Consider the following 26,031-nt stretch of genomic DNA (forward strand, 5'->3'; position numbering starts at 1 on the left):
TGCAGGGAGCCTGACGTGGGACTAGATCCCAGGTCTCCAGGATCAGGCCCAGGACTGAAGGCGGCGCTAAACCTCTGAGCCACCTGGGCTGCCCTAATGAACTGTCTTTTGAGAGAGTAAAGGGAAGACACTCAAAGAGGCAGAGCAATCAGTCAAGTTGAAATTAGGGTTATGCGGTGATCACAGTTCCACAATATGCTGCATTGTCCACGAACAGGACTGGAACCCTCAAAAAAGTGAGACGGTAGTAGGAAAGAAACATGAAGAAACCATTTTCTTCCGCAGTGATGGGACTTGCCTTGGTTAAGAATGATTCTAAATGACTCCCTCCATCCGCAGCTTTTCTATTTAGAAAACTGTTTGGCAGAAATAAAGAGAGATGTGCTCCAGAGTTCATGTTGGGGTCTTTACTGACCAGAAACTGAGCAAGTCCTACAGGGCTGGGAAGAATTTTTACCCTTTGTGACCTCATCTTTCCAAAGAACTTCTTCATCGTGGAATTTTCACAGCATCCATCCATATAGTGTAAAACCCTAATTTAGGAAAGGTTTGCCTCTCCTTCTCAAATATCTCGATTTCCCAAAGAATAACATGTATATTATAGAGAGAATGAAACGGTAGGAGAGCTGAAGTGTGCATGTTCAGGTTATGTTCCTATAAAAGGATTCTGAAAAGAACCACTTGATGGCAGCAGAGGGCATGTTTTCAGAGCGCCTCGCCTCACCCTTTTGCAGGCAATCCTGCAGACCGTCTTGGTCCTTTTGAATTTCTGAAACTTGCCTTGAAGTGTTTGCCTTCCTCATTGTTAATGGACTTTTTGAAGAAATCCACCTAGTGGTATCTCTAAGAAGCACTTAATATGTGATGTGCTTGGCCCCTTTCTCTGTTCTAAAATAAGTTTAAATAATAGTATATATAAACACATATATGCCCATGTACAGATCTACATGCTTATAGACTTATTCCAGTATCGCAAGGATAAATACTGTCTTTAGCACTGAGGAAATCAAACAATTGGCAAACCTAACATTTCTTCTGTGAACTGGAATACGTTTCCAAAGAGTACATTCTATTTAGGGCAGGATATGAAGAAGCTGATGTTTTCTAGGGCTAATGATAAAGAAAGTTTTATTTTTCCTGATACACAGCCTTTTCCAGAGAAGTGTTGCAAATATTAATTAGTACATCAATATGGGTTAGGCGTTGCAGAGACAAAAATTGAGAAATGAGCCAAAGTGATTTAGGCAATTTCAAAAATAAGTATTAGTATTCATATTCAGAACCTGGAAAATAATGATGGTAAGAATTAGGTGATGGGTGTAATGAAAATGGAATAGATTGTCTCACCTTTCTGTTTCTCTTCTAATCAGTTTTAGTAAGTAAGAACTTACGTGGAGCACTCATTAAATGTCTGGGTGTGGTGAGTATGCTCTAAGGGTGACTGACTTAGGGGAGGTGACAGGAGAGAATATTCATTTACTTCTTTATTTATATTAATTTAAATTCAATTAGTCAACATATAGTACATCATTAGTTTCAAATGTTGTGTTCAGTAATTCATCAGTTGCGTATTACATCCTGTGCCCTCCTTAATGCCCATCACCCAATTACCCCAGCACCCCCGCCACGTCCCCTCCAGCAACCCTCAATTTATTTCCTAGAGTTAAAGTCTCTAATGGTTTTTCTTCCTCTCTGATGACTCCCCATTCAGTTTTCCCTCCTTTCCCCAGTGACCCTCTACACTGTTTCTTATATTCCACATATGAATGAGACCATATGATAATTGTCTTTCTTTGATTTATTTTGCTCAGCAGACAGAAGGGAATGTTTAGAATAAACATTATTCTAAATAATGTTTATAATAACCTCACTTTCCATGGGGTGCCTGGGTGGCTCAGTGGGTTAAAGGTCTGCCTCTGGCTCAGGTCATATTCCCCGGGGTCCTGGGATTGAGCCCCGCCTTGGGCTCCCCACTCAGCATCAAGTCTGCTTTTCTCTTGTCTTGTGCTCTCTCCCTCTCTTGTTCTCTCAGATAAATCAGTAAAATCTTTTTTTTTTTTTTTTTTTTTAAGACACTTTCCTAAAATCTAAAATGCTATGGCTTTGATGCACAGAGGGGGCAGCAAAAGCAAGCAAGGATGAATAGGAAAAATAAACAAGAGACTGGCATGGACTTGTCCACAGGCTAGATGAAATTGTTCAGGCTCTAATGCTTCCTCAAGTGTACACGCACAGCTGCCCTAGACCTTACCCCCTACGCTCTTATCCTCATTTTGTAAAGAATGACTGTTGCTCTGGCCCATCGGTGCATCCACATGTTGTATCAGAAAAGACTCTGATTTATAGTTTCACTGTCTGTTGCCAGAGGTATAGGTTCCAGCCCATTATTTTTCCCAAAGCTGAGTTACACTTTAATGGAAAAATTCAGGGTGAAATTTCACTCCAGGCAATACTTTTTTCTTTCCTAAATTCACTATTTTTAAAACCTGCGCTTAATGCTTTTAGATTCCTTGCTCAACCTTTTTTTTTTTTTTTTCTCTCTCTCTTTCTCTCTCCTTAGTGACTACTGATCTAGAAGTAGCAGCCCTTGTGCATGTTTTTTTCTGTTCAGGGCCATGATTTTTCACTTGCTGCTGCTTTTCAAGTACAAAGTTGGTTGACCTGAGACCATTGTTTACACTGGTTGCTTCACGCCGAGGAACGGATGTTTGTGTGGGTGTTTCTGTTTGTAAAGGTGCTAAATTTATTTTGAGAAATGGCAAGAAAATTTTCAAATAATCTTTAGCAATGTGAAACTGTACAGTTTTTGTATGACCTAAACCAACAAAATTATTGATGTTCAAAATTGTAGTAAATGAGAAAAGAGATATGTTATTTTCCAAGGGATGAACATATGGGGATGGGTAAAGGATGGGAGGCCCTGGACAGGGTTCAGGAGCTAGGGTGAGGAGAATGCTTGGCTGTAAGTATTCAGGAAGCCTGCAAGTACTTGAGTCAATAGCTGAAAAGCTTGATTGGCTGCTAATACAAGGCTGAATGCAAATTCTGCTGGAGTGGTGCTTTAAATAATTTGTTGGCTTCATTCTTAATTAGGCTAAACATTGACTTGCTTGTACGATTAATTCACAATAATAGCACAATTAATTACTAAGGCTGGGAGTAAGTGGCCAAGCTGGTTGCTGAGAATGGACTGGTGAGCAGAAAAGCTGGAAATAGAATGGCTGAGTCTAGTCAAGGGGGCTGACCCAGTGGAGTGCTGGAGGGAGGGGGGCAGGCTTGGTGAGAGAGGGAGGGGGGGAAGGAAACTAGGGTAGGAGGGAGAGGGTCAGGGCAAAAGGGAGACTTATTCAGCCCAAAGCACTATAGCAATAGGGCGCAGTTTGCTGCTTTTAATACTCTTGGTTTCACATTACTTGGTTTTGGTGGTATAAAGGTAAAATAGCACAGCATACTCAAATTATCACAAGTTTACTGTTAGTGTAGTCCTAATGAGGTTTGAAAAACATTAATGAAAAACACAATCAATGTTGCATCCTCATTACTGTGTTGGAGTGCATTACTATCTGTCCAGAATCGACATTGTTTTGACACCCTTAAGAGGTGTTCCGCGATCATTGTTTTTAGTTGTTTATTTCGACGGCCTCATTAAATAGCTTATCAGCTTGTTACAGGGGAAAAAATTCTGAACAAGGAATCAGGATACCTGGATTTTAGCCCCGTCTTAGCCACTCGCTGGCAAATATAACTTGGAAAAGTTAGATTGTTTCTCATTTTTAAGATATGAATTGTTTGTAGGGTTGTTACTAGGTTTACTATCAACAGCCTCATCCTCATTATTATTAATCTTGGGGAAACGCAAGCTACTGAGGTGGAGAAACAAACTAAACTTAATCTTGGTTGCCATCAGCTTTGTTTTGTATGGAAGACAAAGTGATGTAGTAGAAATAGCATGAACTTTTGCCCTGATACTCTTTTGCTATGTGGCCCTAACAAACTTCACTTTCTGAACCTCATTTCCACTGAGGATGTAAAATGGGGATATTAGGACTATCTTAGGGTTGTTGTGGATGTCACAGAAGACAGTGTATGCATAGCAGTTGGTATGGAACCCACCATATAATGAGCTCCCAGTATATGTTGCTTTTATAATAAGAGAATGTGTATTTTAGTTTCTCAAGTACTTTAGCTCGCAATAAATATTAATTGTTGTGACAATAACAGTAAGTACTTAGGTCAACAGATTAGGTCAACATAATGAAGTGAAGTAATTTATGTCAGTCATCTTATTGCATTATTATCATACAGCTATGTTGATTATTATCAATTTTATGCGATGCCCAAATAAATGCCTAGCACCAGTAGGTCTTCAATAAATGTTAATTTCTGATGCCATAATACATAATCTTAAATGTAATTGAATTAAGGAGTCAAATTAGTATATGGAATACATACACCCAGTTCAAATGCTATCAGTGCATCTTTATGAATATACATAAACTGTTCCTTATTTTATTTTTCATCAATGAAAAGCAAATACAGAGAGCTAATATAATATGTCATCAGGATTCAGAAGAGGAAATCAAACATTTATTGAGTTACTAAACCATTATTTGCTAAGTTTGACTTTTTTGAAAAGAGGAAACATTTGGTGGGATTATGGGAAATATGGGAATTAATGATGTGACAGTTATGCATGCGTGCAGTGTGTGAGTAGCCATTATCTAGAGACTATATAATAATGAATATCTTTAATTTCCATCTCAATTCCTTTTTCACAGTGGTGAACATGTAGGAAATAATTATTTTCTAGGCATGAAAAGTTGATGTATATGACAGTCTGAGGCTTAAGCCTTATGATAAGTTATATAGTTTATTTATTTATTTTTTAAAAGATTTATTTATTTATTCATGAGAGACACACAGAGAGAAGCAGAGACATAGGTAGAAGGAGAAGCAGGCTTCCTGCAGGGAGCCTGGTGTGGGACTCCATCCTAGGACCCTGGGATCATGACCTGAGCCAAAGTAGACGCTCAACCACTGAACCACCCGGGTGCCCCCGTAAGTTAGTTCAGTTTAATAAATTAATAAGAGAGACCCAGCATGAGCTGAGAAAGTTACATTTCTATGACAAGTCATAGTTATTCTTGAGGGATTGATGAAAACCAGTAAATGGAATTCTATGAATGAAATATTTCATCATTCAATTAGTTCCGTGTCAAGGTAACATCAGTTAACAGCACAGTTGTGTCCACTGCTCTGGCTGCTTAGTCAGGAATGTCTACAACTTCTTTTACCCTTGCACCAGGTCAGGAGGATAATGCCTTTTTTGTGGTGGAGATAAGTGACTTGCTTGTGTTTTCATCAAGGAAAGAATCACAGTGGAACTGGTTAACTTTCTATTTCAGTTCCCTTTAGGCTACTGCCAGAGTACCCTGACACTTTACTTTTTTCTTTTTTTCCTAGAGAAGCAAATGCACATAATATACTCGAAAAGGTTAGTTATAAAAGACATAGAAGAGCATGATATTTAAGTAACATACTGAATGAATACCCTTACCAAATTGAAAAAAAACTACTTTACATTCTTTACAATAAAAGAGCAATAACATATACATAAAATATGAAGACAGAAAGGGGTATTGGATTTTGGCCTACATTTTATAGACTACATAGTTTAATTCTCCCTCCCTAAAATGCATGTCTTAAAAGATTAAGAGGATGGTTCCCAGGTTTGTTGCAAAGTGTAAAATGTTCAGCATCCTGTGTAATAACAGAAGAGAATATATATCACATATAAAATACTTATGTTCTTTGAGGAAGAATGTTAATAGATATCTTAGCTTCAGGATTATAGAGGTATTATCTAAAATATGCGCTTTATTTTGAATATGTTATAAAATATAGATTATATGTAATAGTACATATTATTTACCATACTGCTATACCTGTATATGCATATATATAATATCTGTTGTTAGATAATTAGTCTTTCTTAGTTAAGCTATTTTATGTCTGTTAGAGAATTTGATGTGTGAACATAAAGCTAAGCATTTAAAATAAATCACTGACGAGAAAGTTATAAGTACACAGAGATAAATTGTAGCAGTATGCATTTGTTGAACCTTACAGTGACATCTTTTTTTTTTTAAGATTTTATTTATTTATTCATGAGAGACACAGACTGAGAGAGAGGCAGAGACACAGGCAAAGGGAGAAGCAGGCTCCATGCAGGGAGCCCGATGCGGGACTCGATCCTGGGACTCTAGGATCACGCCCTGGGCCGAAGGCAGGTGCTAAACCGCTGAGTCACCCAGGGATCCCCTTACAGTGACATCTTAACTGAATATGTGGATATACGTAAAACTGATAAGTAAACAGGATTGCATAGGTCTTAAATGAGCGACAGATGTGATACTTCTGTTGGGATCATGTTAGGTTAATATGGGGCTCAGCAGAAAGGAGAGCACTAAACTACAGAATGTCAGCTTCTTAAACAATTTAATTGTCTGGAAAGGGTGGCCTTGGTATGACTTCACTACATCATCTAAGGTGAGTCAGTTTAGGGAAGTAGTTCAACATTCTGCATGGAAGTGATTTAACTTCTGTTCACAACTTTGATGAGAACCAATCATTTGGCCCCAACCAGGAACAAGGGGGCTGGAAACTAAAATTAAACCATGTACTTGGAATAACACTACTGACTACCACATGCGACCACTCCCACCTTGACTAGGAAGCCTCTTTCTTCCTATGAATGGGTTATACAAAATGATTTTTTACAAAATCATTGTAACTATGATTTGACAGAAAGGGAATGCATGAATTTCACATGAAAGCCTAGTTCTTATTCAGTTGTATACAGTGATGATATCAGATGGCCAATCAGGTCGTTAAATGTGCAGTAATTAGAGGAGAAATCTTTTGGTAGCAGGAAGGAATGGTTTCAAGGTATCATTGGATGATCGGTAGCCAGCATGCGCTGGTTCAGTTCTTGTGCACCTCTAGTATATATTCTGATCTGGTGAGTGTGTCCATTCTGATTGGTGTTTCTCATGCTGTGTCTGTCCTAAGCACTTTGAATGTCATCCCTGATTATTAGAAATAAATTCGTTGAGTTAGTGAATTTAGGAGAAAAGACGCAGGTTACTGGGACCTTATGAACTTATGGGTAAATGTATAATAAATCAGAGGAATTATGAAATGTTTTGCCTTCTTATGTCTACAAAATTGAGATAAGTCAAGAACACATTTGGAATTTGGTCAATTAGAATAGAGGATCCAACTGAGGCTGAACTTATGCACTCCTCCTGGTTGCCGTGGCAACAGGGCCCCCTTTCCATGCTAGTAATATTATAGTGTGAGTGAAGAAATAATTGGAGGTCGAGAAATATGTGTTCAAGTCAACTCCTACTTCTGGGAAAGTTAGGGAGGAGTTTGCTGAAGGCAAAGGATGAGGTCATGAGAGGGGAAGAATTTGAATTAAAAAAGAAAAAAAAAATAATTAAATTGAGCCTGAGCCTGAAAGCTTCTGGGCATTGCATTGCACATAGCGATGTTTCTTCCCCGACTTTTGTTGATGGCAGAGTAGATAGTAAATCACATGGTTGCGTATCTACGTTATCTCTTCCATCCTAGCCCAGGAAAAGCACTGGGCTGGGAAATCGTGACCTGTATAATTGGCTTGGATTGGAGCCATCTGCTATGTGGATTGCTCTGTTTTCTCTTACAGCTAGCCAGGAAATTCTCATTTGCCTGGAAGGGTCAAGAGGGAGTCAAAACAGGCTTACCCATATTTTTCCTGTGACTTCAGCTTATTTGTTTTTAATATTGTCCTTAGGTGTATTTTATCCTTGCCATATATGTCTTTCAAATTCTTCTCAATAGTCTGAGCCTTTTCTGCTTTTATTAAATACATGTTGAATTTGCACCATTGCTTGGAGAATGGAGAGATTGGGGAGGGTTAGCCATGAATGCTTCTTCATTCAGTTCTGCTTTTTCCTTCTCTGAACCCTTTCCCATAGCAAAAGAAGAGGATACAAGGTGCTCTCTCAATTCCACTCCCTGTAACTTCCAAACCAAATCACCCCCAAAAGCCAGAGTAGAAATAAAGAAGAAAACCACAAAGTATGACCTAAGAGTAGGATGATTTGGTAATTCATTCTCCAAACCAGGACCCTTTTGAAAATGAAAAGGAGTGCTATTAATAATAGGAGACGAGGCATAAACTGTGATATCCTGTGCTATTTAAAACACCTACAATGAGTAGGAGAGACTAGAGACTGAGAGGGAAAAAGGATCATCTGGGGACCTAGAAGGAAGACTTGGCCTAGGTGCACAATGAGTATTCCTGGACAGTTGTAACTAACTTGTAGCCAAGTTCAGTGTCTAATAGGATCATGAGATTGTTTTAAAATAAAGGGTCTCATTGTCCTTTTACCAGAAATAACTTGTATCAGATTAGAATAGAGTAAAAATGCGTTCCGAGGCAAAAAATAAAGTTTCAGAAATATAAAAATATTCATAGTGAAGCCTCCGGGAAGGGCTTCGTGATTGACCAAAGACTGGTCAAGGTTAGGGCTGACTGGCCGAATGAATTCCATTTTCTGTTCCCATGACTATTGTTTAAGAAAATTAAAGTAAGTTCCATTTTGCTTAAGGCAAACCTATCAAGCTCCATTGTTTCTAGCTCAGATCCCAAATGGTATAAAGAGGAATCCCAGTTCTAAAAGAAGATGATAGTAACTGTATATAGTGGGCAGCCTCTGAGATGGTCCTGATGTTCTCTGCTTCTGGTATTCAGGACCTTGTGCTCCTTTCCCCTAGCGTGTAGGTTGAACCAAGTGGTTAGCTTTTAATGAATGAAATACGATAAAGTGATGGGATATTCTTTATTTTTTTCTTTTTTAGAGAGAGAGAGAAAGAGAGAGAATATGTGTGGAGTGGGGGGAGGGGCAGAGGGAGAGGGAGGGAGAGAATCTTAAGCAGGCTCAGTGCCCAGTGCAGAGCCTGATGCAGGGCTTGATATCATGACTGTGAGATGATGACCTGAGACAAAATAAAGAGTGGGACTCAAATGAGCCACCCAGGCACCCCAGTGGATTATTATTTCTATGATTAGGCTTCCCTCTTGTTTGTCTTTTTCCTCTGTCTCTATCTCTGTCTCTGTCTCTCTCTCTCAGAGCCCATATTCTGGGGGAAGCAAAATTACCACACTGAGAGTAGTCTTTATGGAGAGGTCCATGTGTCAAGGAACTGTCCTCAGATGATAGGACCTGAGACCTGCCAGCAATCATCTGAGTGAGTTTGCAAGCCAGTCCTCCCCAAATCAAGCCTTGAGAAGACCGTAGTCTCTGCTCATATGGTGCTTGTAGCCTGTGACCTGCTTCTGAGCCAGAGGGCACAGTTAAACTGTGGTCAAATTCCTGACCCACAGAAATTATGATATAATAAATGTTTGCTGTTATAAACTGCTACATTTTGGGATAATTTATGCCTCAGCAGTAAATAATTAATACACTGTATTTAAATAGTAGGTTCTATTTGACAAAAATGCTCAGAAGGAAAAATACACACACACACACACACACACACACACACACACATCCAGAATGGCCACAAAACAAATTCCCTTTGTGTGCTGAGTAGGAGTGCTCTTCTCCATTGTCTGCATGAATTTTATTTTCTGCTGCATTTTTTTTCTGGAAATCTTCCATGTTGTTGATGGGGAAACTTTCAAGTTGTCCCATAGGATATTAGCAAGTGATCAACATAGCACTCGGTCTAAGGCTTAGAGACCATATACTGTGTTATACAGTGGATATTTGGGAGGAGCATTACTGGTCTTTCTTATGAAAACCAGAAGAATTTTCCTGTGAGTTTTCATAAAGAGGGCCCTCTAAAATGTAGAGAACATTATCCTTAAAGACATTCCTTTTTTTTTTTTTTAAAGATTTTATTTATTTATTCATGAGAGACACAGAGAGAGGCAGAGACACAAGCAGGCTCCATGCAGGGAGACCGACGTGGGACTCGATCCCAGGACCCCAGGATCAGGCCCTGGGCTGAAGACAGCGCTAAACAGCTGAGCCACCCGGGCTGCCCCTTAAAGACATTCCTCACAAATCCTAATAGTATATATAACAATGAATTTTAAGGAGCCATTTCTTTTTAATTCTGCCAATAGTAGGTATGGCACCCAGGTAAAACTTACTAGTTTCCAAGGAGAACGTCTTGCATATTTGACCTTTCCGATGACAGCAAGCATCACACTGAAGGTGTTTGTCAAATTTCTTCTGCAGATTGTTGGTTGATCTTGGGGCAGAGTGGAATCTTTGAGGCTTTACAACAGAATAACAGCCCCTTAAAGATACTCAGGTTGGAGTTAGATGAATCTAGCGTGGAAATCCAGAAGCTGCTGGAGGACATGAAAGACCACAATCCAGATCTGACCTTTGAATGCAGTGATGCTAGAGCAAGCAGGTCTCCATCTTGTGACTTCTTGTCTTGAACACCCTGAGACGGTCTTTAGTGACTGTGTGTCTTGAAGGGGGGGATCTGATTTCTCTAAGACACACCATGAATGAAGACCAGAGGGTCACATATTAATTACCGGATCAAAATGTAGGATTTAGCGCTGGCTTTCCCTCTCTGGTTTACAGTAAATTCTGCACAAGTCAAATACCGACTTTATGTCAAAATGTCTGTTATTTCACAAGGACATAATAACATAATAAAAGGCAGAGAATTTGGAAAAACAACAACAAAAAAAGGATAAAGTTTTACCTTGCGACCAAGGAAAACGTGAAGTTGGCAGGTCATGTCTTAACTTTTTTCTAGGTAGGGTATTCTATGATTTTTTCTCCTTAAATTGGTTTTTAATTTTTTTTTTTTTTAGTATTTGTTGTAGAAAAGGTAAATAGTTAGCTTGAAAAATGTGCTGAAGGAAGATCTTGTTTAGGCAACTTCTCATACTAATCTGAGGGATAGCTAAAAGGCTGCCAGATTGTTCAGTTTCTTTCTTGAGCACAGTACAGATTCTTAGAGTCATCAGATTATAGGTTCCAGAGACCACTTCAATTTAGAAATAATGGTGTAATACTCTTTTAGTTAGGCATGAAAAAGTACCTGTATTTAAAACTATTTCCAGACTTGGCAGTTTTTACTGCAGCCTGTACAAGTGCAAATAATTCTTACTAAAATCACTTAACGCCGTGTGTGACACAGTGATTTATGTGTATATCCTTTTAGTAGGAAATGAGTTTGAATTTTACTTCAGGAAGTAAGCATTATATTGAAAACGGAAATATAAAAAGATAGGATACAATCCTTTCAGCTCGTAATGTCACAACATCCCTAATCAAAGAAAGCACAACAGAGCCATAGGAGTATCCTTGCACTTTGTAGAACGAAGCAAAAAATTCCCTTTAATGTTTCAAAAGAGGGTAGAAGCAAAATATTCTTTGTGATAAGCATCTGTTGGTGTGCAGTGCAGATTTATTATTATCTCTTTAAAAATTAATTTCGAATCACACTCCCACCCTCATATCAAATCCTTGGAGGCCTGTGGCATTCACCTTGTACTTCTTCCATTCTGTCATCTAGCATCTTGGTGATTATCTCTCTCTCACTTGCTAAGAGGCTTTGGCACCTGTCTCCTCTTGCTCTTTGCTACGAGTCTTGACATCATCCCGTGTGGGTCCCAAATCCACTTGGTGTCACCTCTGATCTCCTTGTCAAACAACCAGTGGATACTTCTCGGTCTTTATTGGATTTGATCTCTCCCTCCAGCACTTGGTGCTTCCACCATTCCTGCCTTCTTGAAATGTTGTACATTCTTCATTTCTAATTCCATATGCTTTTTTTAAAAAAAGATTTTATTTATTCATTAATGAGAGACACACTCACACAGAGGCAGAGACACAGGCAGAGAGAGAACCAGGCTCCATGCAGGGAGCCTGACGTGGGACTCGATCCCCGGTCTCCAGGATCACGCCCTGGGCTGAAGGCGGCCCTAAATAGCTGAGCCACCTGGGCTGCCCCTCACTCAGATTTCTAATCTGATTTTCTTATTCTATGCAGCCTCCTTGTCTGGGACCCACTCCCTTCTTGGCTTATTTGGCTATTTTTACATGTGCGATTCTAAAATACTTCTTTTTATCCCCAATTTTTCTCGTATCTTTCATGTGACACTAACTACTGTAAATTATCTATTTGAGTGTCTCAACGATATTCAAGCTACATAAATCCACAGTTGAACTCATTTCACGCCCCACGCCCTGGCCCTGCTAGCTTCCTCTGTTCCATATCAGTGGCTGGCGCTGTTACTAACCAGCTGCTGAGGCCAGACACTTAGATCCTGTTCATTCTTTCCTGTCCTCCCCTTATCTCAAACACACAGTAAATCACAAAGGCTCTTTGATTCTACCTGCTAAGTATTTCTCAAATCCGTCTGCTTTGCCCTATCCTTACTGCTCCCCTCCTGTTGTTTCATCTTTGGATTTCTGCAGCAGCTGCCCCTTCTCATTCATTCTCCATATTGTGATGATTCCCCCCAAAACACTGATATCCCTGCTTACAATGCTGCGGTGGATTTTCACCATCTTCATAATCAAGTCCAAGTTCTTCCCATGATTTATAAGGCTCTAAATAACGTGGCCCCAGCTTACCTCATTCTTCTTTTTTTTTTTTTTTAAAGATTTTATTTATTTATTCATGAGAGGCACAGAGAGAGGCAGAGACACAGGCAGAGGGAGAAGCAGGCTCCATGTAAGGAGCCCAATGCGGGACTCGATCCCAGGACCCTGGGACCATGCCCTGAGCTGAAGGCAGATGCTCAACTGCTGAGCCAGCCAGGCTGCCCTTACCTCGTTATTCTACTCTATTGTTCCTTTAGCCAAAAAACTAAATTGCATCCAAAGTGAACTTCTTTTCCTCCCACGAACAGAACCCATGCATTCTCTCCCTTGGGTCTTCAAATAAATCTCTCTTCCCAATGCCTACCATCTCTGGATCCCATTGTTTATCCCCTGGCTAAGTCATATCTATTCAATTCTCTGCTTAGCTACCACATGTCCTCTGGGGAAACGTTCCTAACACTTAAAGGTCAGGAAAATACTCCTTCTATATATTCTCATAATATCATGCATCATCTGCATCATAATATTCACCACACTGTGTTTTAATAGCCTTTTCACCTGTATATACTTCTTAGCAAATTATGAGTTTTTTGAGGGCAGTTGTTACCAATGCTCACCAATATTTTGTTTCTCCTCTTCTTCTTGACTCCAGAGATTTTATTTCTAGATCTCTGAGCCCTCCTGCAGTTAGGTGGAACATGGAACATGGGACTGTAACCAGCAGTGATGTGTGCTGTCACTGGCCTCGGCCCTTTCCCCCAGGACATAGCTTTTCATGCCTTGTGCTTCATCCCTGGCCTCTAAGACCACATGCTACAGATGGTTTGGCTACAAGGTGATGAGCCTCTGTCAGCCCAGATTCTTGAGTGAGCAGAGGCCCATGCATGGGCACAGGAAGCATGGGTGAGAAACAAACACTTGTGTTAAGCCACAGAGATTTCTGGTGGTTTATTATCACAGCATTATCGAGCCTCTTCTGTCCGGTGCAGGCAGGGCTTTGTGTCTGTTTTCTTTGCTGGGGCATTAACAGCACCTGATGCAGTGCCCACTTGGCACGTAGTAAGTACTCAATAAATATTTGTGGATTGTGTGAATTTTCGAGTTTTCATTCTGAAAGATGTTTTATTTAACACCCTATAAAGGTGACATTTTAAATGATACCACAGTGCACTGAGAGAATTAACATAATTTTAATTGCCTAAGTTGCTACAGAGAGTGAATGACTAGCACGTACAGGAAAATCTTGCGATACTTCAGTGGTACATATCCTGGCACTACGTTTCCCATCAAAAAGTAACACTACTGGCCACACATTAGTTAGATGAGTATTTTGAATGACTTTTTTCCAGGAGTAATGTACCTATGGAGCTGCTGGGTTTACTGCCGATGTTTTATTTATTTATTCTTTAACTTCGGTCAGCCTCTCAGAACTTTTCAGCTCGCTCATCACATCTTGTCAGCATTTCTCCACAACAGGGAGTTTCTGGATTGGACAGAAATACAAAGCTGCTTTACAGCTGTAAGTTGTTATTCTGAGTTAAGTGGTGAATGCATGCTCTTTTGACAGCACTGAGGCATTTTTCTATTTCACATCAATGCCTTAATATCTATAGTCTGAAGATGCCAGGTGCAGACTTGGCTGGGTGGAATAAGTGTACCATTTTGGTTTCTGTGTTGCTTTAGCTCCATTGATCAGTGAGTGATAAGTCGGCCTAGCAGGGGTTCAAACCCTGTATACATCAAATAGCCAGTGGTGGCCCTCTTCACTCCAGCAGTGCAGAAGAATGTCGGACTATGGCTATAAGGTGATGTAACCCTTTCGGTGGTGATGTGTAGTTGTTGTTAATTTGTTTTTCTCCATAGATGTGCTGCTTAACACATTAAAAAGTGGTTACTGGGATGCCTGGGTGGCTCAGCGGTTGAGCCGCTGCCTTTCGCTCAGGTTGTGATCCCGGGGTCCTGGGATCAAGTCCCGCATCTCGGGGTCCCTGCAGGGAACTTGCATCTTCCTCTGCCTGTGTCTCCGCCTCTCTTATGAGTAAATAAATAAAGTCTTAAAAAAATGGTTACTACTTGGGAGTGTATTTACTACTCTGGTGTGAAACAGGACTGGCTGCCCTTTTTTAGTGGTGTATGCAGTAGAACTGTCCTATGCTTACTGCTGCAGGGCTTGGCATTTAAAGATGCTCAGGCAATCTCGTGTCCTTGGTTTGAGATTAGTTTCTAAGATGGTTTAGTTCTTACTGAGATACTTCTTTAGGTACCTCCTTTTTAAAGGAACCTACAGTGAACTTCTTTCTATTCCTAAATCAAGTTTATGACCCCTTTTTATATGCCAAATTTTAGTGACTTTCTTATATTTTATGTAGTAAAGTTTGCTTGAGTAATGAGACATCTGAGAAGCTTACAAAGACAATTTTCATATTTTGGGGGGTCAGTTTGGGTATATTACAAAACATTTCTTGTAGATTTTACCAGAACTGTACATGACCTAGTAGTTTCCATAGAATCATCCTAGTTGTCAGGCAAAAGAAAGAAGGGCTGGATTAAATTGAAGAAGTCACTTTTACACTATTTCCTCAAATCATTTGACTTTAAGCCATAATTGGAAGAGAAGAGTTTCCTTCCTTTGTCATGCTCTGGAAAGATTTGTCTGTGTTGTTCTAACTGGTTTACCACAGAGCTGTGACATCTCACTATCTTTTGATCTCAGTGTCCAGAGAAGTCCCAATTGTATATCTTTAGTTGAGCCCCAATTTAAGTAAACTTCAGAATTTTAAAATTTGATTTTACTTAAAAGACTTTGCATTTTATAGGAGAATATTGATATTACTATTTATTATAAAGTGAAGAAATATTATTCTTTGGGAATTATTCTTTGGAAAGTAAGTTTTGTGGGGCACTGGCTCTACTTCTGAGGTCTTGATTACTTATCAAATTTTTAAGAGTGCTTAATGATTAAATGCCCATTAGTCTGAATGATACCTGATGGTAGAAGAATGCTCCTTTCTGTTCTCGTTGAAGAACAGAATTTCAGTTCTTATTTCTCATTGTCTTCTTCATCTAAGATTAGTAGAATTCGTGATCCACCCCTTTATCTTACCTACCTTTTTCTAGATGTACATTTTTGTTGTCTTTTATTCCACTGATCATGTATTTAATATAACCTGCTCAACTTTGCTACAACGTGGAAATAGATTTTTTTATTAAAAATCGTAAGTAGATAATTTCATCCTCTATCTTCATATCCTTCCCCCCAGCTTTATTGAGTTATAATTGACAAAATTGTATACATTTAAGGTGTACTATGTGATGATTTGATAAATGTAAACATTGTGAAATGATTACCACAATCAAGCTAATTAACATATCCATTATCTCACATAGTTACCTTTTGTGTGTGTGCCTGTGTGTGTGTGTGTGTGTGTGTGTGTGGTGAGAACATTATTTAAGGTCTGCTCTCAGCAAATTTTAAGAATACAATGCTACTGATTGGTAACCAAAATCACATTGCTGTAGGTTGCATTTACGGACATTATTCCTCTTGCATAACTGAAACTTTGTACTCCTTGCTCAGCATTTCACCATTTCTCCTTCCCCTAACCCCTGACAACCATTATTTTACTCTCTGCTTTTATGAGTTCCACTTTTTAGATTCCTCGTATAAGTAAGATCATGCCATATTTGTCTTGCTGTGCCTGACTTATTTCACTTACCATTATGTCCTCAAAATTAATCCATGTTGTCACATATAAGACTTTGTTCTTCTTAAAGGCTGAATGAAAAAAAATAAAGGCTGAATGATATTCTGTTATGCACATATCTATATCTATCTGTTTATCTATCTACTCACTACATTTTCTTTATCCATCCATCCTTTGATAGACAGTTTGTTTCCATATATCTTGGCTACTGTGAATAGTGTTGCCATAAACATGAGAGTACAGGCATCTCTTTGAGACAATGATTTCCTTCCCTTTGGGATATACTTAGACATAGGATTACTGGATCATATGGTAGTTCTATTTTTAATCTTTTGAGGAACTTCCATACTGTTCTCCATGATGGGTGTACCAATTTACATTCCCACTAGTAGGGTACAAGGGTCTCCTTTTCTCCACATCCTTGCCAGTACTTGCTATCTCTTGTCTCTTTGATGACAGTTATTCTAACAGGTATGGAGTGATATCTCATGGTGGCTTTGAGTTATATTTCCCTGATGATTAGTGATGCTGAGCATTTTTTTCGTGTATTTGTTGACCATTTGTATGTCTTCTTTTGAGATTTGTATCCTTAATATTGACATGTCTGTTAATAATATGTAATGCTAATGAATACTTTAACTTTTTGAGGGTTAGTCTTATGAAAATGTAAGTAGCAGTCTAAAGCTCAGGAAGGTCAAGGATGTATTAAGAACCAGGACAATGCATATAACCTGTCAAAATCAAAATGTTATTTAGCCTTTGCCCTCAAATATTGGACAGCAAATGAATTTGTTGCTGCCTCACAAAAGTCCTGCCTTGAGCTACCACTTGTCTGCTTTGTAACTCATCTTTCCTGTGACCTAGTTCTTAGACTGGTTTTTGTCTTTAAGTTGTCACTATAAAATCTCTAACTGGGCTATGCCCATGGTTGCATTGTTCCTTTTATTAGTCTCAAAATTCTATCTTTATTTTTTTACTATATCAAAGAATATGGTCAGGAAGACAAATTGTATTTGCTAGGGGAAAAATAAAATTAGTTCTTTGTGTCCTTGACTATACATATTTGTAGTTGTTTTGGGTCAAACTCTGCTTTAGGTCCTGCCTCTGCCACTTTTCTAACTCTCTTGTCTTAGTCTATAAGAATTATAGATAATACTTCTCAAGTCCTTACTATTTGCCTAGCACTGTACTACATGATTTATATATATCATTTTATTTATCTCTCATTAAAATCTTAGGAGGAAAGACCACTGACAGTGGTTAAGCAGTTTGCCGACGGTCCAGTAGCTGATAGATTGGATAGTCAGAATTTAGATGCAGCTTTATGACTCCAGAGAACTTGCACTTTTAGCTACATTGAGTTTTTCCAAGTGTAAAGTGAAAATGGTGATACCTACTTTATGGAATGAGCTGGGTGCTTAAGTAATATAGTGTGTGAAAAATGCATTTAAAAATGTTTTTTAAAAGATTTTATTTATTTGAGAGAGAGAGAAAGAGAGCGAGTATGAGAGAGCAAGAGATTACAAGCAGGGGGGAAGGACAGAGGGAGAAACAGACTCCCCACTGAACAGGGAGCCTGACTCAGGAATTGATCCCAGGACTCCAAGATCATGACCTGAGCCGAAGGCAGACACTTAACTGACTGAGTCACCCAGGTGCCCTTTTTTTTTTTTTTTTTTTTTTAAATCCACCTTTAAGGGCACCTGAGCAGCTCAGTCAGTTAAGGTCCAACTCTTGATCTTAGCTCAGATTTGATCTCAGGGTTGTGAGTTCAAGTCTATGTTAGAATAAAAAAATCAACCTTTATACACCAGATGTTAGATTCTCAGGGTACATTGCCTTCTCCATTAAACAAGGAAGATTTTTGCCAGAAACCCATTGCTTTTGGGATAGTGAGTCATTATTTTATACTCAAGAAGAGTAGAGAGTGTTATTGGTTTTAGGATACCATAAGGAAGCACATGTTAAAAAGACCAATAGCCAGATGACCCTCAGCATGGTGTGGCAGTAGGCTCTGGATCGGGCCCCTGCTCTATCAGCCCATCAGTAATTTAGGTGATGGTCAAGAAATTGAGGAGATTAGCTAAAGGAATCATGATTAAGAAGGTGTTCCCTCCACTACAGTGGTAGATTGAAATAAACAAGGGTAAAGTTAGGGATAATTCTGAATTGTACTCTTGGATTTTACCAGAAAAAATATAGGTGGTAGTCTTTTTCTTTTTTTTTTTTTTTAAGCTTTTACTTATTCATGAGAGATACAGAGAGAAAAGCAAGACACAGGCAGAGGGAGAAGCAGGCTCCCCGCAGAGAGCCTGATGCAGGGCTCAGATTCCAGGATCCCAGGACCCCAGGATCACCACCTGAGACAAAGGTAGATGCTCAACCACTGAGACATCCAGGCGCCCCCTAGGTTGTATTCTTCTTTTTTTTTTTTTTTAATAAATTTATTTTTTATTGCTGTTCAATTTGCCAACATATAGAATAACACCCAGTGCTCATCCCATAGGTTGTATTCTTAATAGAAGTTTATTTGGTAAAGGCTCCTGAGGTTTTAGCTGACTGAAGGCTAAATGGGAATCACTAGTGTGTCATGAGTGTTAAAAGAGCTAATGCCATTATAGGAAGTGTTTTCCAAAATAAGGAAGTGAACAACTTTGTGGTATCAGACCAGGTCTAGCACATTTCGATCACTTACCAGGTCACGTGCTAAAAGGTTCACTGGCCCTCTGCTTGCACTCAGAGGCCAGACCACACTAATAAAGGGTTTTCTGACTCTTTTATTGGAGGAACTGTTAAATCTAGGTTTTAGCCTGGGGAATGTTATTACTGTCTTCAAATACTTGAAGAGCTGTCATGTACAATTGGGAGTAGCCTTAATCTGGTTAGTGCCAGAGGACAGAAAAGAGAAAAGATGAATGAATCAGTTATAGAGAATCAGTTTGGGTTTAATATAAGCAAGAGCTGTTTAACTATTGAAGCTATCTGAAATTAAAGTAACTGTTTTGTCAGTATAGCACTGAGTCCATTCCCTGCCAGTGGGAAGTGTTTAAGCAGCTATTAGAAAAAACACTTGTTAGGGAAAATATAGGAGAGACTTCTCCTTTGGGTGACTGGTTAAACCTGATGACTTCTAATATCTCTTCCAAGCCCAAACTTCTTTACAATACCCCCCCAAAACAAGAATAAAAACAAACAAACAAAAAAAGAAATGTTTCTAGTAAAGGGAAATTTCATTTCATAAAATGAAACATAAATGAAGAGAAAAATGGGTTCTACTACAGAAATTACCTTTTCAAGCGATATTAACTGTTTTTTTTAATTGAACAAGTAAATAAAATATTCTTTTCATTTGTAAATAGGAAGGTGAATTTATTATTTTAGGTCAAGACAACAAATGTCAGAAAAGCTGGATGCTTGGGTCAGCTTAAGTAGTTTCCCTTAGGAATACAGTAATGGAAGTCAGCTTATCAGAGGGGTCCAGGGTGAGTGTGAATCTGAATGAGAACACCTAGGCTCATGGTTGAATGTTCAGTCACATCAGGTTATAATGTTTCCTTCTCCACGGGAGATGTCAGCGAGGCAAACTCATCTTATGCATTGACTTGACAGGCACCCTCTTTACCAGGTACAGGAAAAGGTGAGTCCAACCAACAACTCATACTCTACATGTTGAAAAATACCTTGGATCAAGATATCGTTAAATCCAGTAGTCTTGTAGTTAGTTGTTTTAAGCCACTTTTATTTTTGCTTAGACCCTATATGTGTATTTTGGTGCCCAAATTTCTCATGCAGTACTTTATAATCCATAGTTTAAAAGTTGCCTCTTTTGATCATGTTTCTATAAATGAAGGTATCCAGAAAGGTCCGGGATAGTCTCTTTGAATAGAAAGTGAACTTATTAGGACTTAGTTTTTCTATGTTACCATCATTATTTTATCTACTTCCCTACATATGCTTGATAAGGTTATGAGATGGCATCTTAATGTTCTCCCTTTGCTCACCCTGGGGATAGGTCTCTATTTCCTTTTATTCTTTTTTTTTTTTTTTTTAATTTATGATAGTCACAGAGAGAGAGAGAGAGAGAGAGGCAGAGACACAGGCAGAGGGAGAAGCAGGCTCCATGCAGGGAGCCCGACGTGGGATTCGATCCCGGGTCTCCAGGATTGCGCCCTGGGCCAAAGGCAGGCGCTAAACCGCTGTGCCACCCAGGGATCCCTCTATTTCCTTTTAAGAATCATTTGCCTCTTTTCTTCAAGAAAAGTCATACTCCAATTGCTCAGTCACGATCTCTCTAGTGAGTAACCTGAGAATAAAATATTCTTTCTTTTACTTCTTAGCTAACATTGCCAGAAAAGAGAGAGTGTTTATGTGTTATACATATATAATATATCGTTTAAGTACTCAGTCATCAAGGATTTGAGCTACATGAATTTCCTGGAAAGAGTCCTTTAACCCATTTCCCCCCAGCAAAGGATTTCCTTAATCTGTGTTCTCTCAAACAGATTAACAAACTATATTAATTTTTTACTGCAAAGTTGAAAAGAATCATGCAGTTGAAAGAGCTAAAATAGTAAGTCGCCCCTAAATTTAGTGGCCTAAAGCCAACATATTTAGCGGCTTAAATATGGCTTGGCTGGGTATTCTTTTGCCCATGTTATGGGGCTGTAGTCTGACATGCCTGAGGATGGCCCTACTCACATGTTTTCTGTTGGTTCCTGCCGTCAGCTGGACCATTATGTGCCCAGCAGGTTTGTAGAGGTTTGTGGACGTGGTGGCAGCAGTCCAAAAGTCACAAGAGGGAGTTCCCAACAGCAGGAAGGCAAGCCCAACACACAAGCAGTTTTTAAACCACTGCTTCTGTCCCATTGGTTTATATCCCATCAGGCAAAGCATGACACATGGTGGTGAGGGGGACGACCTTACCAGGCCCCTTAGAGACAGGCAGGTGTGATAAATTAAGATTCATCACTATCACATTTGTGTCTATGTTTACTTTAATTTTTGGATATATTTAATTTTGTTTTTGGTCAACGTGATATGACCATAGACTCTAAAGGAGTGGCGTGGACAGAAAGGAATTATGTACACTGAGAGCTCTTGGTACCAAGAACTTCACAAATGTCATCTTCATCTGACTTTGTGAACCTGGGGTGAAAACCCTGAGATGCAGGGAGGGTAAACAACTTGTCCAAGGTCATAGTTAGCAGGTTACACTCCAGACTAATCATGGTCTCAAAAGCATTAAAAAAAGAAAGAGAGAATAAATAGTATCAGTAATGGTACATACACATTAAGGATCGTCACTGTTTCATAAACTGTATTTATTTTTATGTGTTTATTCACAATGCATAAATATGCAAGAGTCTTGCAATGGATGGTTTTTTTTTTTTCTTTTTTATTTTTTTTTAAAGCCTGCAAGTCACTCCATTACCCATACGACCTCCCACAAGCTTGTGCAATCGGAATGCTCATAACCGGAGGGTATTGGAAACATACCTCTATTTTCCTCACTTCTGATTTATCTGAAAGGTGTACCTTGACTACTGTATTACATTGACATAGTGTTTTAATCAGGTGCTGAGCACCTGACCTTTTCCACTGCAGTTAATCTCTTTTTATCAGCATCTACTAACATTTCTTTGGGACTTAAAGAAAATCATGACCTTAGGAAAGATTTGATATTCTGGGGTGGAAGAGATTAGAACATAAATTTCCCTTATTGATAGACCCTTTTAGAAACTAATAAAGAGCAAAAGAGGCACTGGAACAGTTTGGATGCAATGCTATGGGTTTGAATGGAAGCATTTGTTACTCAGATTTTGTGTCTGAAAGAGGTAAGGGGAAAGCATTCGGGTCACAATCTATTACTACTTCTTTGTTAATCTTATTTTTCTTCAGTCATGCAAAATAGAATGTTCCTTTAAAAATCAGCCCACATACTGAAATGTCTTCTTTAATTTGCAAAGTGGAACCTTTCCATGAAATGTTGGAGAAGAAAGAGACTTTTAAGGAAGTGTCCACAAAGTAGGAGCATTTCCAATTGAAGTTTCTTTGAGCCATAATAAATTCCTACTTTTTTTTAAATTCCTACTTGATAGCTTTATGTGAAGCTTCTCCCTTTGAGATTATTTTTTTCATACCTACCCAACATGAATAAAGATCACAAATTAATAAACTGAGAATCATTTGATAGAAAACAATAGGAGGAAACATACATAAATTCCTACACATCTCTGCATGCAAAGAATTCACACAGTATCTTGAAATTTTCAAGAGTTTTTTTTTTATAGATTGATTAGAGAATTTTTATTTTATTTTTTTAAAAGATTTTATTTATTCATGAGAGACTGGTAGAGACACAGAGAAGCAGAGGGTGTGGGAGAAGCAGACTCCATGCTGGGAGCCCAACGTGGGACTCAATCCCGGGTCTCCAGGATCCGGCCCTGGGCTGAAGGCGGCGCTAAACTGTTGAGCCACCCGGGCTGCCCCTGATTAGAGAATTTTTAAATCAGTCATCTGTGCTTACCAAGTAAATTGTGAGCTCCAAAATTATTTTAAAGTCATTTTACTACAAGGAAAATAACAGGATCCTGCCAGAGCCCAAATGCTAGTAAAATTGCAATGAAATATCAAAAATTATAAGGTCACAGCTTTATATTTCTATGAAAATAATTTCTGGACAAAGAAAAGGTGACATGATTTTTCTAAAGTATGGCATATTCCAAAGAAACACCGAAAGGCAAAAGGGCCAAGTTATTTGTCATGGTATATTTTGATAATTGCCCCAAACTTAAGAAATGGTAATGAAGACCATAACTTTCTGGATATTAACCATGACAGTTTGTTATTTTAAAAATACTCATGGGGTGCACCTGGGTGGCACAGTGGATTAAGCCTCTAACTCTTGGTTTTGGCTCAGGTCGTGATCTCGGGGTTCTTTTGGGCTTTGTGCTCAGTAGGGAGTCTGCTTAAGATTCTTTCTCCCTCTCCTATTGCCCCCCCCATAAATAAATAAATCATTAAAAACAAATAAAAGTGCTTGTGAAAGGTAACTGTGGTGTGATTATTTTTTTTACTGATTTTGTTTTCAAATTTTGTTTTGTATATGGAGTATTATTTTTAGAAGGAAAGCTGTAGCGGCAGCAGTCTATAATTAATGCCAGACACATTAAAAAAAATCAAGATGTTAGTAAACAAGCGATAGAAACTGAAAGCGAAGGTAATTAAAATAATTTCCCAAACAAACCAAGATGAACTGAGTCTGAAATCCCAACAAGCTTCCCACTTTGGCTCATTGGTGCCACCCTGACTGCCGATGGAAGAGGCCCATGCTGGAGGAACACCCCATCAGTGAGAGATCCAAAGCAGACACCTCAGACTCAAAGTTCTGTCCTTTGTCAGTTCAGTTGCATTTTGTCAACCAAATGTTGTAATTCCATTACACCTGAGTTCCAAGTCACTGCCCCACTTCTTGTTTTAAGTTGTTCTTTTGGGCTCACAAATTTTATTGGAAAAGAACAGAAGCCTTTGAATAAATATTTATTTTGACAGAACCTGAGATATAATACACCAAGAAAAATGACATTTGATTAAAATGGAGAGAAAGACTATACAGTTCTTCTTTTATAATACTTTTATAATACCCTATATACAAAACAATATTTGAAAATAAAATCAGTAAAAAAAAATAATCACACCACAATTACCTTTCACAAGCACTTTTATTTGTTTTTAGCGATTTATTTATTTATTTTGGGGGGCAATAGGAGAGGGAGAAAGAAACTTAAGCAGACTCCCTACTGAGCACAGAGTGCAACAGAACCCCGAGATCATGACCTGAGCCACTTGTTACACTTGTTTTAACAACTTTATGTGTGAGATATATATTACATATTAATATATGTATTGTTTAAATGTTATTTTGTTTAATGTTAATTGCCAATGTTAAAATATTAGATGTTAAAAGCAAACATTGGTTCATTATTAGAAGATTGTGAAATACAAATACTTATAAAGAAGAAATAAAAATTATGTATAATTAATAAATATAATTATGATGAACTTTCAGGTGTAAATATGTTGAAGATTATTTTCTCTTTATTTTGCCTTCTTTTTTTGAATGATGGTTGTAGCTGAATATAGAAATAGAAGAAACTATAATTTTCCTTTGACACTTTGAAGTTATTATTCTGTTGTCCTGTTGCATGTATTGCTATTGATGTGTCCTTAATTTTATAATTTTTATTCTTTTCTAGACAATGTTTTCCCCTTCCTTACCATTTTTAAGATCTCTTTGTGTTTGAAGTTCAGGTTTCACTACAGGATGCCTAACTGTGGATCTCTTTTCATTTATCTTTCTGAGAGTTTTGGGGGATTCCCAAATTATAAAGTTAGCATCTTTTGTGAATTTTGGAAAATTCTCAACCATTATTTCCTCGGATATTGCCTTTTCCTTATTCCCATAGTGTCATTTGTGGAATTTCAGTCTAAAACATAAATGTACCAATTCATCTCATTCTCTTTCTCTCTTAATAACTTCTCATTCTACATTTTTCTATCTCTCTGTGCCATATTACATATTATCCACAGATGTTTCCCCGGTCACTAATTCTCTCTAAAAACTCTGAACCAAACTCCTGTTATTTAACCTATCAATTGGATTTTAACTTTCAGATTATAGTCAACATTTCCTTTAGTTTTGTTTTATTTCATTTTATTGCCAAATCAGCCCTTTTCCTCCTCCTATACTGTTGGTGGGCTTAATTATGTTCCCCCTAAATTCATGTGTTGAAGCCCTAACCCCCAGTGCCCCAGAATATGACTGTATGTGAGGACTGGGCTTTTAAAGAGATAATTAAGGTAAAAATGAGGTCGTATGGCTTGGTCCTAATCCAATATGACTAGTGTCTTTATAAGAAGAGATTAGGACACCAGATGCAACCACAGGGAGTTGACTGTGTGAATATACTGCAAGACGATGGCCTCCTGCCATCAAGGAGAGAGGTTATAGAAGAAACCAAATTTTGGACTTCGAGCCTCCAGAACTGCTTAAAAAAGAAATGCAGTGTAAGCTACCCATTCTGTGGTATTTGTTATTGGCAGCCCTAGAAAACTAATATATATATATATATATATATATATATATATATATATATATATACACTAGGATATTTTCTTTTAGTGTGGGTTCCATTTATTTTGAAATCTCTTTTATTATTTTAAACGTATTTTGATCTACCTTTTATTTATTTATTTTTAAAAGACAAGGAAATGATTCTTTTTTTTTTTTTTAAGATTTTATTTATTTATTCATGAGAGAGACAGAGAGAGAGAGGCAGAGACAAAGGCAGAGGGAGAAGCAGGCTCCATGCAAGGAGCTCGACGCGGGACTCGATCCCGGGTCTCCAGGATCAGGCCCCGGGCCAAAGGCAGGCGCCAAACCACTGAGCAACCCAGGGATCCCTTGATCTACCTTTTAGTTCTTGGTTTCCATTGTCTTGTGCACCCCGCCTTTGTATTGTCTTGTGTGGCCTGAACATTTTAATATGAACTGATCCCTCAGTGAGGTTTTTACTTAGTGTCTCTCTTCTCCCTTAAAGCATTCTTATTTTTATTTTTAGGATTTGAATAGAAGATTTAAAAAGAGGATTTTTAGTGATAGTGCCTGTATTTGAGTCATTTTTTTCTAGGAG

The 26,031-nt window shown here is 38.4% G+C and overlaps 1 protein-coding gene across 4 annotated transcripts in view; it reads left to right on the top strand.

Moving 5' to 3' along the window:
- Positions 1–26,031, top strand: part of TMEM117 (transmembrane protein 117) — a 462,108-nt gene that overhangs the window by 93,508 nt on the left and 342,569 nt on the right. The gene's annotated exons all lie outside the window — the stretch shown is intronic.

The sequence above is a fragment of the Canis lupus genome, chromosome 27 (genome assembly GCF_011100685.1).
Source record: "Canis lupus familiaris isolate Mischka breed German Shepherd chromosome 27, alternate assembly UU_Cfam_GSD_1.0, whole genome shotgun sequence".
Taxonomy (NCBI): Eukaryota; Metazoa; Chordata; class Mammalia; order Carnivora; family Canidae; genus Canis; species Canis lupus.